The sequence below is a fragment of the Frieseomelitta varia genome, unplaced genomic scaffold (assembly GCF_011392965.1).
Source record: "Frieseomelitta varia isolate USP_RPSP 00005682 unplaced genomic scaffold, Fvar_1.2 scaffold_453, whole genome shotgun sequence".
NCBI lineage: Eukaryota > Metazoa > Arthropoda > Insecta > Hymenoptera > Apidae > Frieseomelitta > Frieseomelitta varia.
Genome location: NW_025110205.1, coordinates 138,610 through 150,877, shown reverse-complemented (window position 1 = coordinate 150,877; position 12,268 = coordinate 138,610). Strand labels below are relative to the sequence as shown.

Genomic DNA, 12,268 nt, shown 5'->3' with positions numbered 1-12,268 from the left:
AAAAAAAAAAAAGAAATCTACCTGGTCTCATCTTTAAAAAAAAAAAAAAAAGATGATGGAAGATGTAATCATCTGGAAGAAAATGAGAATAGCTTTTCTAAATTCTATTATACAACATTCCACAAACATGTGTGGAAACATCAAACAATCTTTTTCGTGACTGGATCCACCATGGTGATGAAGATTGAGATTTTTTTCTTTTTGTCTCTCTTTTTCTTGTCACATTATCGAACTTGGAACATTGGGGTTAGATGACGGAATGTTAGAATTTTTGTCTAATAAAATGGAGGAGGAAAAAAATCTATACTACAAGTTTCACGAGGTAGAGATTCCAATCTTGAAAATAAAAGTGGATCTAAGTTAAGAAAAGAGTATCCTCATTTTCACGATCATTAAAATCGGAAGATAGTAGGAAATTTCATTTTTTAAAATGAAAATTTACACGATCTCCTTTTACATAGTTACATCAGTTAAAATTGTCAACAATTTTCCGTCGTCGCTAATATAATTATGCACTCTTTATAATTCGATAGAATACGAAGAAAAATTTAAAGCATTTAAGAAAAAAAAAAAAAAAAGGAAAGAAAAGGAGCAGCTTCTTCGTTACACATTGTTCAGCCGTACAAAGAGAGCATCCTGGAAGCTCTCGTAGCAAAGTCGAATGACTTTGAACAAAACAGTTCTTCCTATCGTGGGTTTCTTCTCGGAATCGTAACGACGTTCACCGGCGTGTCTTGTCCACGCGACGAAAAAGAAAAAAAATCGCGTTGTTCGCGTTTCTCGGGCGTCTTTGTGCGTCTTACGCAGCGATGTTTCGTCGCGAAAGACAGCGGAGACGAGCAAGTAAGCGCGCGGAGCCGCTCGGGTGAAGAAAAGAGGCGCGCGACGAGGCAAAGGAAACTGTCCCGACCACGATGTCGCCTCGATTGTTCTTCCCACCTGCGGCTGCGAGCTGGAAAGAAGAAAAAAAAAAAAAAAAAAGAGAAAAAGGCAGCGAAACGCCGCTAACAATGCTAGAAATTCCACAAGCGACACAAAGCACCGGATGCCGTTGCACGTTCGAGAAACGACAAGAAACAACCGACGGCTTAGAGTCGTTTGACCGTCATCGATGACGCCTGGCTTCCGCGATTTCTCTCTCTTTCTCTCTCTCTCCCATTCCTCTTGAGAAAATGGAATGTCTCCATTGCGAGCAGAAATGCCTCGCCGTCGTTTAACGTTTCGCCGAACGAGTTGATACAGCGATCGGCGTAATTGATCGCTGAATTATCGGTCTTCGCGCGGTTTTTCATGTCGTTGCGAATTGCGAACTGAAGAAATTGGCAAAATGATGAACGAACGAATTCAAGAGAAGAATATCGGTTGATGTCTAATAATAATAATAATAATAAAAATATCGAGTCACACAGGTAGTATTAACGTTTCACATGATTGAAGTCTGTCTCCCCTACAGCCCTTTTCAGTTCCTGGAAGTTCGTCCCCGATAATCTAATAACTTCCGTTCGGTATGAACGAAATCTACGGTTCGCTTAATTTCTCAGAGATGTAAGAACCCGGTAGAACCAAACGAGCACACGGATTCACCTCCTCCAATTCAGGCAATCGTCAGAGTGATTTCATTTCTACGGAGTGCCGTTTAAATTCTTCATCGGTGAAAATTGCGCGATTTCAGAACAGCTGCTCAGTTTGCAAATCGTCCCTCTTCAGGGGCTGATGATGTTCCGATGTTTTTCTTGAGCCCGGCATTAAATCGCGGGGCGGAGGGGCTCGAATTAAAAGCGGCAAGCGGAAGGCAAATAAAATATCATTGTGTGTGAGGCCGTTGGTTTTCCTCGAAGCGGGATCGATAGATCGTCCAGTATCGCGAAACGTGGACGCGCGCGATGGCGGGTAGCGCACGCGGGGCGTAGTCGAACGAAACGACTTTCGAGGGGAATAAAAACATCGCGTTTGTCGATAGAGGTAATTTAGGGCGGGCGCGCGCACGATCGTTATGCCCGGTATAATTCACGAGCTGCTACGAATATACCCCGGCCTTGTGCGCCACTCGTCGGTTAAATTGGATTTTTGCCGCGTCGATTGGGAGGAGAGAGGCCTTCTTCCCTGTCCAATTTCTCTCCCTCGCGTCACCGAAACTCTCTCTCTCTCTCTCTCTTTAGTTTCATTGTTATCGCCATTGATAATTACTTTGAAACGCCGGAATTGCTAGTGAGATGTTCGATCAAAGACGCGTACAGATCGCGCATCTGACAAGTAGCTTCGATTATCGGGATTCTTCGGGAATTTTTGGACTTTTAATTTAACTCTTTGCCCTTAGAAATTTTTATTTTTATTTTTATTTTATTTTATTTTATTTTATTTTTTTTTTTGGTATCTACCAGCAATTTATTTGCTGTTGAAGTAGTGAGTCAAGTGTCACTTCAAATAAAATGATATAGCATTGAAAATATATAATCTTGTTCGAATGGTATGGCATAAAATTCTGATGATTATATTCTTTTATGAACGTGCATTACGTGTTTGCTAGTAATAAGAAGTCTAATTTATGTGAATTATTTTCGAACTATGCGAAGTCTAATTTATGTGAATTGTTTTCGAACTATGCGAATTGTTCCAACGAGTGTCAGTTGTGATTCACGATTGCCTCCGTCCTCAGGAATTTCTCCTTCTGAAAAATTCTTTTATTCTTCTTACTCGTTATTATAACTTTTACTCTAGGCATATGTTATATTATCAAACGTATACTTACGTTCTTTATAATTGTCGGCAATTGTTAAAAAAGAAAGTGGGAAGTGCAAAGGGTTAAAAGATACCTGAGCGTTATTTTTTTTGATAAATTTATAATATCTGGTATAAAATCTTCATAACAGAATGAAAAAGACAATATTTTTCTGCGCTCGAATTCACAAAAAATTTGTGATATTTTTCTCAACATTAAAAATCTACATAAAATATTGAGCAAATAGTGTACATTAATCTTTACCCGGTAGAAAAATCAAAATACACAAAATTGATTCTCTTCCTTTTTTTCTTTAAGATTATCTTTTCTAAAAATATCTTTATATGACCATGGTACAATCAAGACTTTCAACACTTTATTTCAATAATTTATGTATCGAGCAATATATTTTCTAAAATATCCTCTCGTTCGATCGAAAAAATAATTTCAACACTTCTTCCCCTTCATCGGGTTTTTTTTTTTTTTTTTTTTTTTTTTAAACCTGAACATTATCATTCATTCAAACACGTTCGCACTCGCGCTAGAAATTTCAATTCGCTGGTGCGGTTTAATTGATCTCGTGCGAGTTCAAAGGGGTCGAAAGAGACTTGTAACTCTCGTTTCGTATCGCGTCCTGTCGCGGAAAGAGGAATCGAAGGTTGCGTTCCAACGGCGACGGGGACGGTTGTCCATAGAAATTCTTCGAATGCCCGTTGTAATGGATCACTGTGGCCTTATCGCGGTGAGTGCTGGGAATCGTGGCGGACCTTTTGCCTTTGAGACGGTAACTCGCCACTCGCTTGAGAAAAAGAGAACGTGCCCCCGCCGAGTTGCTGCCCGCTCGGGGAAAAGGTGAAGGGGTCAGCCCGTTTGCCGGATACCGATTCATCTGCTTGAAATTACGCGATCCGGCCGCGCGACAACGTTTCCCCCTTTGCATCGCGAGACCACTGCGCGCTCGTAAAAGGCAGACATGCGCGCGTTTTCGGGTCGAATATGGTGACTGCTGAACTTTCACGAAAATGGAATGTACTGGGAATGCATTGTGTTACATTTTTCTTTTCTCTTTCTTTCTTTTTTTTTTTTTTTTTCGTACGAAAATATTACTAGAATAGTTGGTAAATGGACAGAGTTGACCGAACATCTTTAACCCTTTACACTCGAGACTGTTTCTTCGTACTTGAATCTAGCCAACATTTTGAACTTTCTATTTTTATAATTTGCTGATAACGTGTACATTCGGTGTTGTACGATGCGATGTAAAATAGTATAATATCTGAACAGATGTCCAGAAGCTATGAATGAAGATATAACAATAATTCACATAAACACTACACTTCCTATTGCTTCTTACGAAAGTTTAAAAAATGGAGGATGTTATTTTTTCAGAGATTGAAACTATACATCATTAGCTCTTGTATATTATACTTGTTCTAGCAAACCCGCAATGCACGTTGATGATTGCTTTGTATCACACGTTAGAAAGATATAATCAACAAAATTTCGTGTTAAAATACTATTCGAATGATTATTTCCAACGCTACATCGTTTTATTTAAAGTGACGACGCTTGGTAAATAAATTGCTGGCAGATGATACAAAAAAAGTTTGTCGAGGTCAAAGAAGAATACCATAAAATATATGTATCTCTATATGTATCTCTGTAAAATACAGAGTTAACCGGCCTGTATTATCTCTATATGATAAAATACTAACAATATCAGTCAAACCATAAAATGCTGCGACAAAAATATATGTATCTCTCTGTATGATAAAATATAGCAAAGTGAGCAACATGTCCTATATTCCACGATACATACTCTCGATTATAATACGAGTCCGCGAGTCTTCAATCATAATCTATTCATAGTCTTCAATCACAATTTGAGTCTACCGATCTTCGTATCGTATAATGTACATTCGCCTGTGTGCTGTATCTTTGGCATCAATCTTGTGGAATCAGTAGAGTGAGTAACGTATTATTCCACAGCGTCAACACGCATTTGCTCAATCTACTCATTCCAGCGGCATCACTCTCCGTTTATCGAACGATGATCCGTTGTCGCGCTACATTAACTATTACAATCTATGCGTCCGTCTGAGAAAAATTGAAACCGAAATTTGGAATTCGGACTTTTGTACATTAAAATCGAAATTTGGAATTTCGTGTATAGTTTATCTTTTTCTTAATTTCGTATATATTTTTACTAGTTTCTCCAACTTTCCCCGGTAAGTTTCTACTTTTATTCAGTAATCATCGCAGAATTTTCTCAAACGCCTGAGATAGTAAAAAATTAGGCGAAGGAACAAAAGAAAAACCACCATCATATCTCGCGAGCGTGCGCATCTTCGATATTCTCACTCGTCGCCAAAAAAGAAAAAAAAAAGAAATTCGGTCGTCGGAATTTTTCGAAATTGCCGGTGGAAAATTGAGGGGTGGGGAGAGGGTCGCGATAGGAAGACCGAGCATCGAATCGAGTATAGCCGGTTTGCCGCGAACAACGAGTATAATATGGACAGACGCGTATGCACAGGTGCATGTGCATAGGACGCTTTATTAATGGACTAACGCGGCTAGAGCCGCGGGCGACAAAGTGGACAGCGGCGCGGCGGAATAACGCGTTAGCTCGTTTACCGGAAAACGCGCGCCTCTCCTCTCCTCTCCTCTCCTCTCCTTGCCGCTTGGCCACGCCACGCCGCGCTGTGCCGCGCGCAAACTAGGTGCGCGGCCACGTTTTCTATGGCGATCGGGAGTTTAACTGCATTTTCCTCGCGGTGGCGACCGGGTAAACCGCGTCACGGCAAATTTAGTCTATCGTTCGGCGACGTCGTTCAACGGACGAACGAACCTCGCGGCCGACTAACGATCATGTTCATACGCGCGCTAACTACGCGCCCCGTCAGTTTCGCCCGTGTCTGTGAAATCCCATGTCAAATTCCAATCGTTTCTAATCTAATCGCGTCGTCCGCGCGAAGATGCCGGTTCCCCGGGTTTCCCGATGATACGAAATTCTTTGGGATAAACGTCGTTACACTGTGTCTTCATCTTACACACGAGGGAAGTGTCAATTTTCAACCGATTTTGATGAAATTTAATATATTTCTTTTTAGATATAGTTTCCAAACTATTTTGACACGTATTGCAGTCATCGATGTTGGAGGTCCGAAACGTATTTTCGGAAATAATTAAAGATACAGTTTTGTATGAATTGATGAAATTAGTGTTTTTTAACGATAGATAGATCGATGGTCTTTTTCCAACGTTAATACATCCGCTGGAATATTTATTTACGAAAATTATAAATTAAATACGAATGACGGATGAATTGGAATTTTGATTCTTGACGTCACAAAAAAATTCATTATTTTCAAACCTTTCTCGCTGGACTCGCTGCGTAACAGAGTACAATGCATGTCAAATATTTTTTCCAAAAATTCGGTGATCGACACTTTGGTATGCTAGTGACTCCAGTTTCATTCAGAGTTACATCTAATTTTTCACTGTTTATTTCCGCGTTTTCCACGTCCCGCTGTCAATAAAATCTTACAACGTGTCACACCGTAATTTCCCCGTTCCCCTGAACGGCTGAAATTAAAAAGTAATCCAGGCGATGGTCGTAATTCGATCAGCGTTGCTCGTTTCTCGACATCACGATAGATTCGTAATCGAACGCGATCGCGTTCTGTGTTTTTCCAGCGGAAGGAACACGGAAAGGACGATTGCTCGGACGATTGTTCTCGTTGAACGGGAATCCTGATCGAAACTCGCCGCAACGAATGTCCTCAGTGGCGACCCGCGAGAACCCGAACTATGATCCAGGCGGAGGAAATTCATTCGTGGAGAGAAACGGCACCAACACCGCGGAACCGCATTACCATCGGTCGTGTTTCAAACACGAACGCAATACACCGGCGCGCAACTTATGAATATTTACACCGGCTGAATATGCATACCACTGACAATGTATTATTTTTGCTCGACGGGTGGGGGGATCGATACAACCCCCGCGTGGCATACATTCGACCGTGCACCAAGTCCCGTCACCATGACACAGCCTCGCGCGACACAGAGCTACGTAAGTAAGGCGAGTTACCTGGTCACGTATACGGGGTGGGCCCGTTCGAATTGACACGTTTTCGTTAACACTGCTTGTTCTTGAGAAATCAGATGGTATGGAACTCGGGTGACTATAAACTCGGGTGTAGTTCCCAACGTGGGGGGCGATTTGATTTTCTGAGAGAAAATTTTTCGCATTTACTTCAAATGAAAATTTAATCTTCCAGTTTCTTTCTTTCACGAATGTCACGTTCTTTGGAAATTTGTTTAAATCTTGAAGTTACGGGTCTTTTATAGGCTTCCACGACAAAAATTCACGTTTTTGAATAATAAGAGCAATTTGATTTTCTGGGAGAAAATTTTTCGCATTTACTTCAAATGAAAATTTAATCTTCCAGTTTCTTTCTTTCACGAATGTCACGTTCTTTGGAAATTTGTTTAAATCTTGAAGTTACTGGTCTTTTACAGGCTTCCTCCACGACAAAAATTCACTTTTTTGAATAATAAGAATTATATGTCACAGTGATAGGACATCAGAAAAAAAAAGAAGATTGGAAACCACTGTTCTAAACCAAATAGTGTGATCTAAAATTTCATTAAATATTTATTATAACAAAGTTGAAGTTTCGTAATTTGTCAATTACAGTTAATAGTATTGTAATCTTAATTTATACAATAAGTTTTTATAATTTTTATAATATTCTGTTCTCAATATTACCCTCAGTGATATGAAATCATTTTGCCAAGACTATGTCAAATGAAAAACTAGCTGATGTTTAGTAATTGAAATGAAGCGAAGTACGGAATATGTTCTACGAGATTGCCGAAAAAAAGAGAAACGAAAACACAGAGACAAACAGAATTTTATGCGGTTGAAGCTCGGACTTTGTTTCAACAGTTTCTCATTTGGAGAAAATTTCTTCCACAAGAATGGAAGATAGAATGTCTACTTCCAAAAATTTCCTCTCCCTCGCGTCCATCCAATTTCTCGTTAGTTTCAACACCACGCACGTTTCCTCGACAGATCTATCGTTATCGGGCGATAACGATGTCAAAGTGAATCGCATTCGAGCGTTCGAACGAGCTCACCTTGTATAGCTTGTTCATGAAGAGAGCACACCGGGGCCACGAGGCCGCGCACGATTGCATTCTGTTCCGATGGAAACTCGTCGATCGTGACTAAAACGTGGACGACGGCCACTGTATTTTTCTTTTTTCTCAACCTCTTATTGTTACACAGGGTGGAAAAAAAAAGTTTGTCCGTGGCTGTCATAGATGAATTTTAGACCTTCGATTTGATGAAAATACATGTAAAGAATCTACCGCAAAATTGACCTTGAACGAATTGACCATGAATTTCAACATCAAATTTTCTTGTTTTAAATATTGTATTCCACTCATAACGAAACTTTTCCAAGGAACCACAGGTCGCAATCTAATAGTTTCTTTTGAAAAATGGCAAAAAAGTTTCTCAATCATTTAACACTGTGGACGCGTGCGTGCTAACAGCGACTTTATAGTTTCGAACGCATAGATATCTATTTTACGTAATTTTCGTAATTAGGTTGATTAATGACATTAGATTTGTCACAGTTGTAGCATCAGTGTGAGTCTAAATAATCAACTGATAAAACTAACCGTTAACATTATTCGAAATATAAACATTACGTAATAGAGGCGTCCAACTATAAAGTCGCTATTAGGACGCACCCGTTCGTAATATTAAACGATTTGAAACGTTTTTGCCATTTTTGAAATTCATGGTCAAGGTCAAGGTTTGCGGTAGATTCTTTACACGTACTTCCATCAAATCGAAGGTGTAGAATTCATCTATGATAGTTACGGATAAACTTTTCCACACTGTACGTTTTATCGTGCGAAAGGTACAACTGAAATTAGTTGTGCTACAGTTACAGGCCCGATTTATGGCGGCGCACAGATCAAGAGACGACTGGTCATTGGCAAATGGATCGCGATCAAGAAAAATAGAAAGATCGGTGCCGCGTTTGCATCAATTAAACTCTTTCCTTAACAGGTGGAAACAAGGTTGGAACAGGGTGAGTTGACGCGACGAGATTTTCACGAGATATTCTCGGCTGTTCGCGCTTTGAGTAATCTGAACCGGTCTCGTGCTTTGCCGGGACTCGTTCCAGGAAAACAGATCGCTTAAGCCGCGAATGAAAAATAAGGAGACTCGTCGAGGAATCTTGGATTTAGTCGTTTCGCGACTGTCTGGAAACAACGCCTAAAGGGAGAGAGAAAAGTTTCAGTTAAAGAAGGCTTTCCCAACACTCCGTACGATCAGAACCGCTTTATTTCTCAATTTCATAAATAGCTCTCCTCCTCGTTTCAATTTGGAACGAGTGAAAACGTTCGCAATGCTCGACCAAGACGCAGGCAAACTTATTTTTTTAAATCGGAACTCCGATTTTAGTCACGTTTCTTAGTGACTCTACTCGAGAGCAAATCAACTGCATTTTCTCATTTAATGTGTAGTCTGACACAGACGTGGGCAAAAAATGGCGAGTGGAGGCAGAGAATTTGAGAACTTAAGCGGAACGCGTAAGCCCAATTCACGGACAAAAGAACGATTTTATCAGAAAGCGCGTGTTTTTAACGAGAATCATTCCAACACTCTATGACATTTCGTTCATATCAGAAATTATCTGGCAAACCGAGAAAGGATCGCGTAGAGTCAAGTGCTTGAAGATCACGATCGAATCGAGGGATCGACTATTAAACAAGATGACGGGCTATTTCTCGAGTCGGTTTTCGCGGTGAAAGGAGACCGCGCCGCGGCTGGAATTTAATGCGCGAGCGCAGTCTTGGCCCGGGGAAAAAGAGACCCCAGGTTGCGAGTCCCATAATTCAATTAAACCCGCTGCGTCGGTATTTAATGGGCCACGACGCAGTAACTTCGTTTTGGACTGCAGCCACGGAGCCATCGGCTGGCTCTCGCCTGTCCGATGTAAAAGCGCTGCGCAACGCCCATATTTTTTTCTGCCCTCTCCCTCTCTTTCTCTCCTTTTTTTTTCTTTCTTTTTCTTCCTCCCCCCCCCCTCCGTTCATTTTCTTTGTACTTTTGTTTCGCTCTTTCTGATCGGTCGATAGTGACGCAGAGAGACAGAGAGAGAAAGAGAAGGAAAAGAACAAAACGGGCAGTAGCAAGCAAATCGAAAAAAAAGAAAGACACGTTCCACGGCTCGATCGTGTTCCGAGGAATAAATTGGAATACGGTTGCTACGAGATACACAGCCCGGGTTTCAAACTATTGTTGCGCTCGATCCTACTTCCGACCAACGAACGGAATTCCCGCCTACGAAAACACGAAACCTCCACCCCGATAAAGAAATACAATTCGTTCGGCTCGATTTCGACCGATGGATACCGGCAGCCAATCCCCCACCGCCGTCGACCTGTTGCGAATTTTAGTCGAGTTAGTTTCGTTTCTTTCCCGGCGAGTAGCAGAACGTTGCGTATCGGGAGAAATCGAGCGACGCGCATCTGACGAAGAGAAGCCTCTGGAGACTCTGCACCCAGGGGAGATTACGTTTAGTCGCATGCTTCGGCTGCTGTTGGCACCTAAAGGCGTTTTTGAAATTTGCTTTCGAGGCATTTTTGACGCCTGCAGACCACGTACATGTATCTATGAAAAGCTACTTTACAAAAAGAAATGTGCAATCTTTGCTAAATTTGCTGACTAAAGAACATAAATTCCATCTTTCGCACGATAAAACATACAGTGTGGAAAAGTTTGTCCGTGACTTCTACACCTTCGATTTGATGGAAGTACGTGTAAAGAATCTACCGCAAACCTTGACCTTGACCATGAATTTCAAAAATGGCAAAAAAGTTTCAAATCTTACGGACAGGTGCGTCCTAACAGCGACTTTATAGTTGGACGCCTATGGATGTCTATATTACGTAATGTTTATATTTCGAACAATGTTAACGGTTAGTATTATCAGTTGATTATTTAGACTCACACTGATGCTACAACTATGATAAATCAAATGTCATTAATCAACCTAATTACGAAAATTACGTAAAATAGATATCTACGCGTTCAAAACTATAAAGTCGCTGTTAGCACGCACGCGTCCACAGTGTTAAATGACTGAGAAACTTTTTTGCCATTTTTCAAAAGAAACTATTAGATTGCGACGTGTGGTTCCTTGGAAAAGTTTCGTTATGAAGCAAGTGAAAAATGAAATGAAATTTCTTTGTTACAATTGAAATTAAAAATTCATCCCTGCTCACTTCTCATTGCTCGAATCGAATTGAAGGCGTCTATAGGTGCCCGGCAAACATTATCAACAACAATAAGTAAATTCTAATTCAACAATCGTATCTTCGTATATCATTTAAACGTGATTATTTTACAATTATTTCATTTAATACCCCTGAAATGAAAAGGCGTGGTAATAAATTAATCACAAAATGATTCAAATGCGTAGTGTAACATAGTAGAAGAAGAAAGACCTATTACGAATGCAAGAAATGTAACGTAGGATTATATATTGACCCATATTTCGAATTGTGCCATACTTTGCTGGATCGAACAGGGTGGAAACAGTCGTCGCGCGTGAAATTTCAAAGTCGGGAAGAAATGAACTTAAATTGATCCGTGGCACGACGCGGAAACGCTTGAACGAGAAAGTTGCCAACGCAGGGGGAGAAAGGAGAGAGAGAGAAAGAGAGAGAAAGAGAGAGAGAGAGAGAGAGAGGTTAATATGCAAACGACAGGTTCGACAGCCGCGGATGGTTTAATGCGGCGGATGCCCGTCAAAAGGCCAGGAGGAATTTAAATAAACGTTTACGCCGACACGCCGATTGATTTCTCGGTTCCTCGTTTAAAATTCAAATTTTCCATTAATGAACATCTCGCGAGAGGACGGGCCTCCTGTCTCCTCGTTCCGGCGAAATGAACGGTAGCCGGGGAAACTACACTTTGTCGTGATTGCCGATGAAAAACAGGAGTAAATGTGTTATGTACACATTCGCGAAATTCGTTTAAATAACAATTGAAATTAAAAGATCAAAGACTGACGATGATAACGCTTCTCTAGTGCCTCTCTGAAATGGAAAAGTTTCAGACTTTTTTCGCTTTTTCTTTTGGATAAATGCGAACTTTGATGGGTGAATATTCTATCAATTTTCGACAAAGTCTCCCATCAGCATAGCAAATATCGTTCTCATTGTGTTTTCTATCTTCTTACGTTCCAACGTTTTTTTGATAAAGTGTTCAGTGTATCTGCATAAAAATTTCTTCTCATTCAAAGTAGTTCTGTAGACTATCGTGTATATAAAGTTTGGCCGAAAGAGGATGTAACCGCCCTGTAACTGTAGAGATGGGACGTGAGATTGTTCTGCTTTATAAACCGCTTACGAATATCGAGTTTAATTGAGTACGGTTAATTTATGGGCGTACGGAGAGCGTACTGTTGCTGGAAGCTGTCGGCTCCTGTCCAGCAGCAACTTTGCAATGCCAAT

General features: G+C 40.6%; 1 protein-coding gene across 1 annotated transcript in view; it reads right to left on the bottom strand.

The window, feature by feature from the left end:
• LOC122532377 (fat-like cadherin-related tumor suppressor homolog) overlaps positions 1 to 12,268 on the bottom strand; it is a 253,617-nt gene that overhangs the window by 126,221 nt on the left and 115,128 nt on the right. The gene's annotated exons all lie outside the window — the stretch shown is intronic.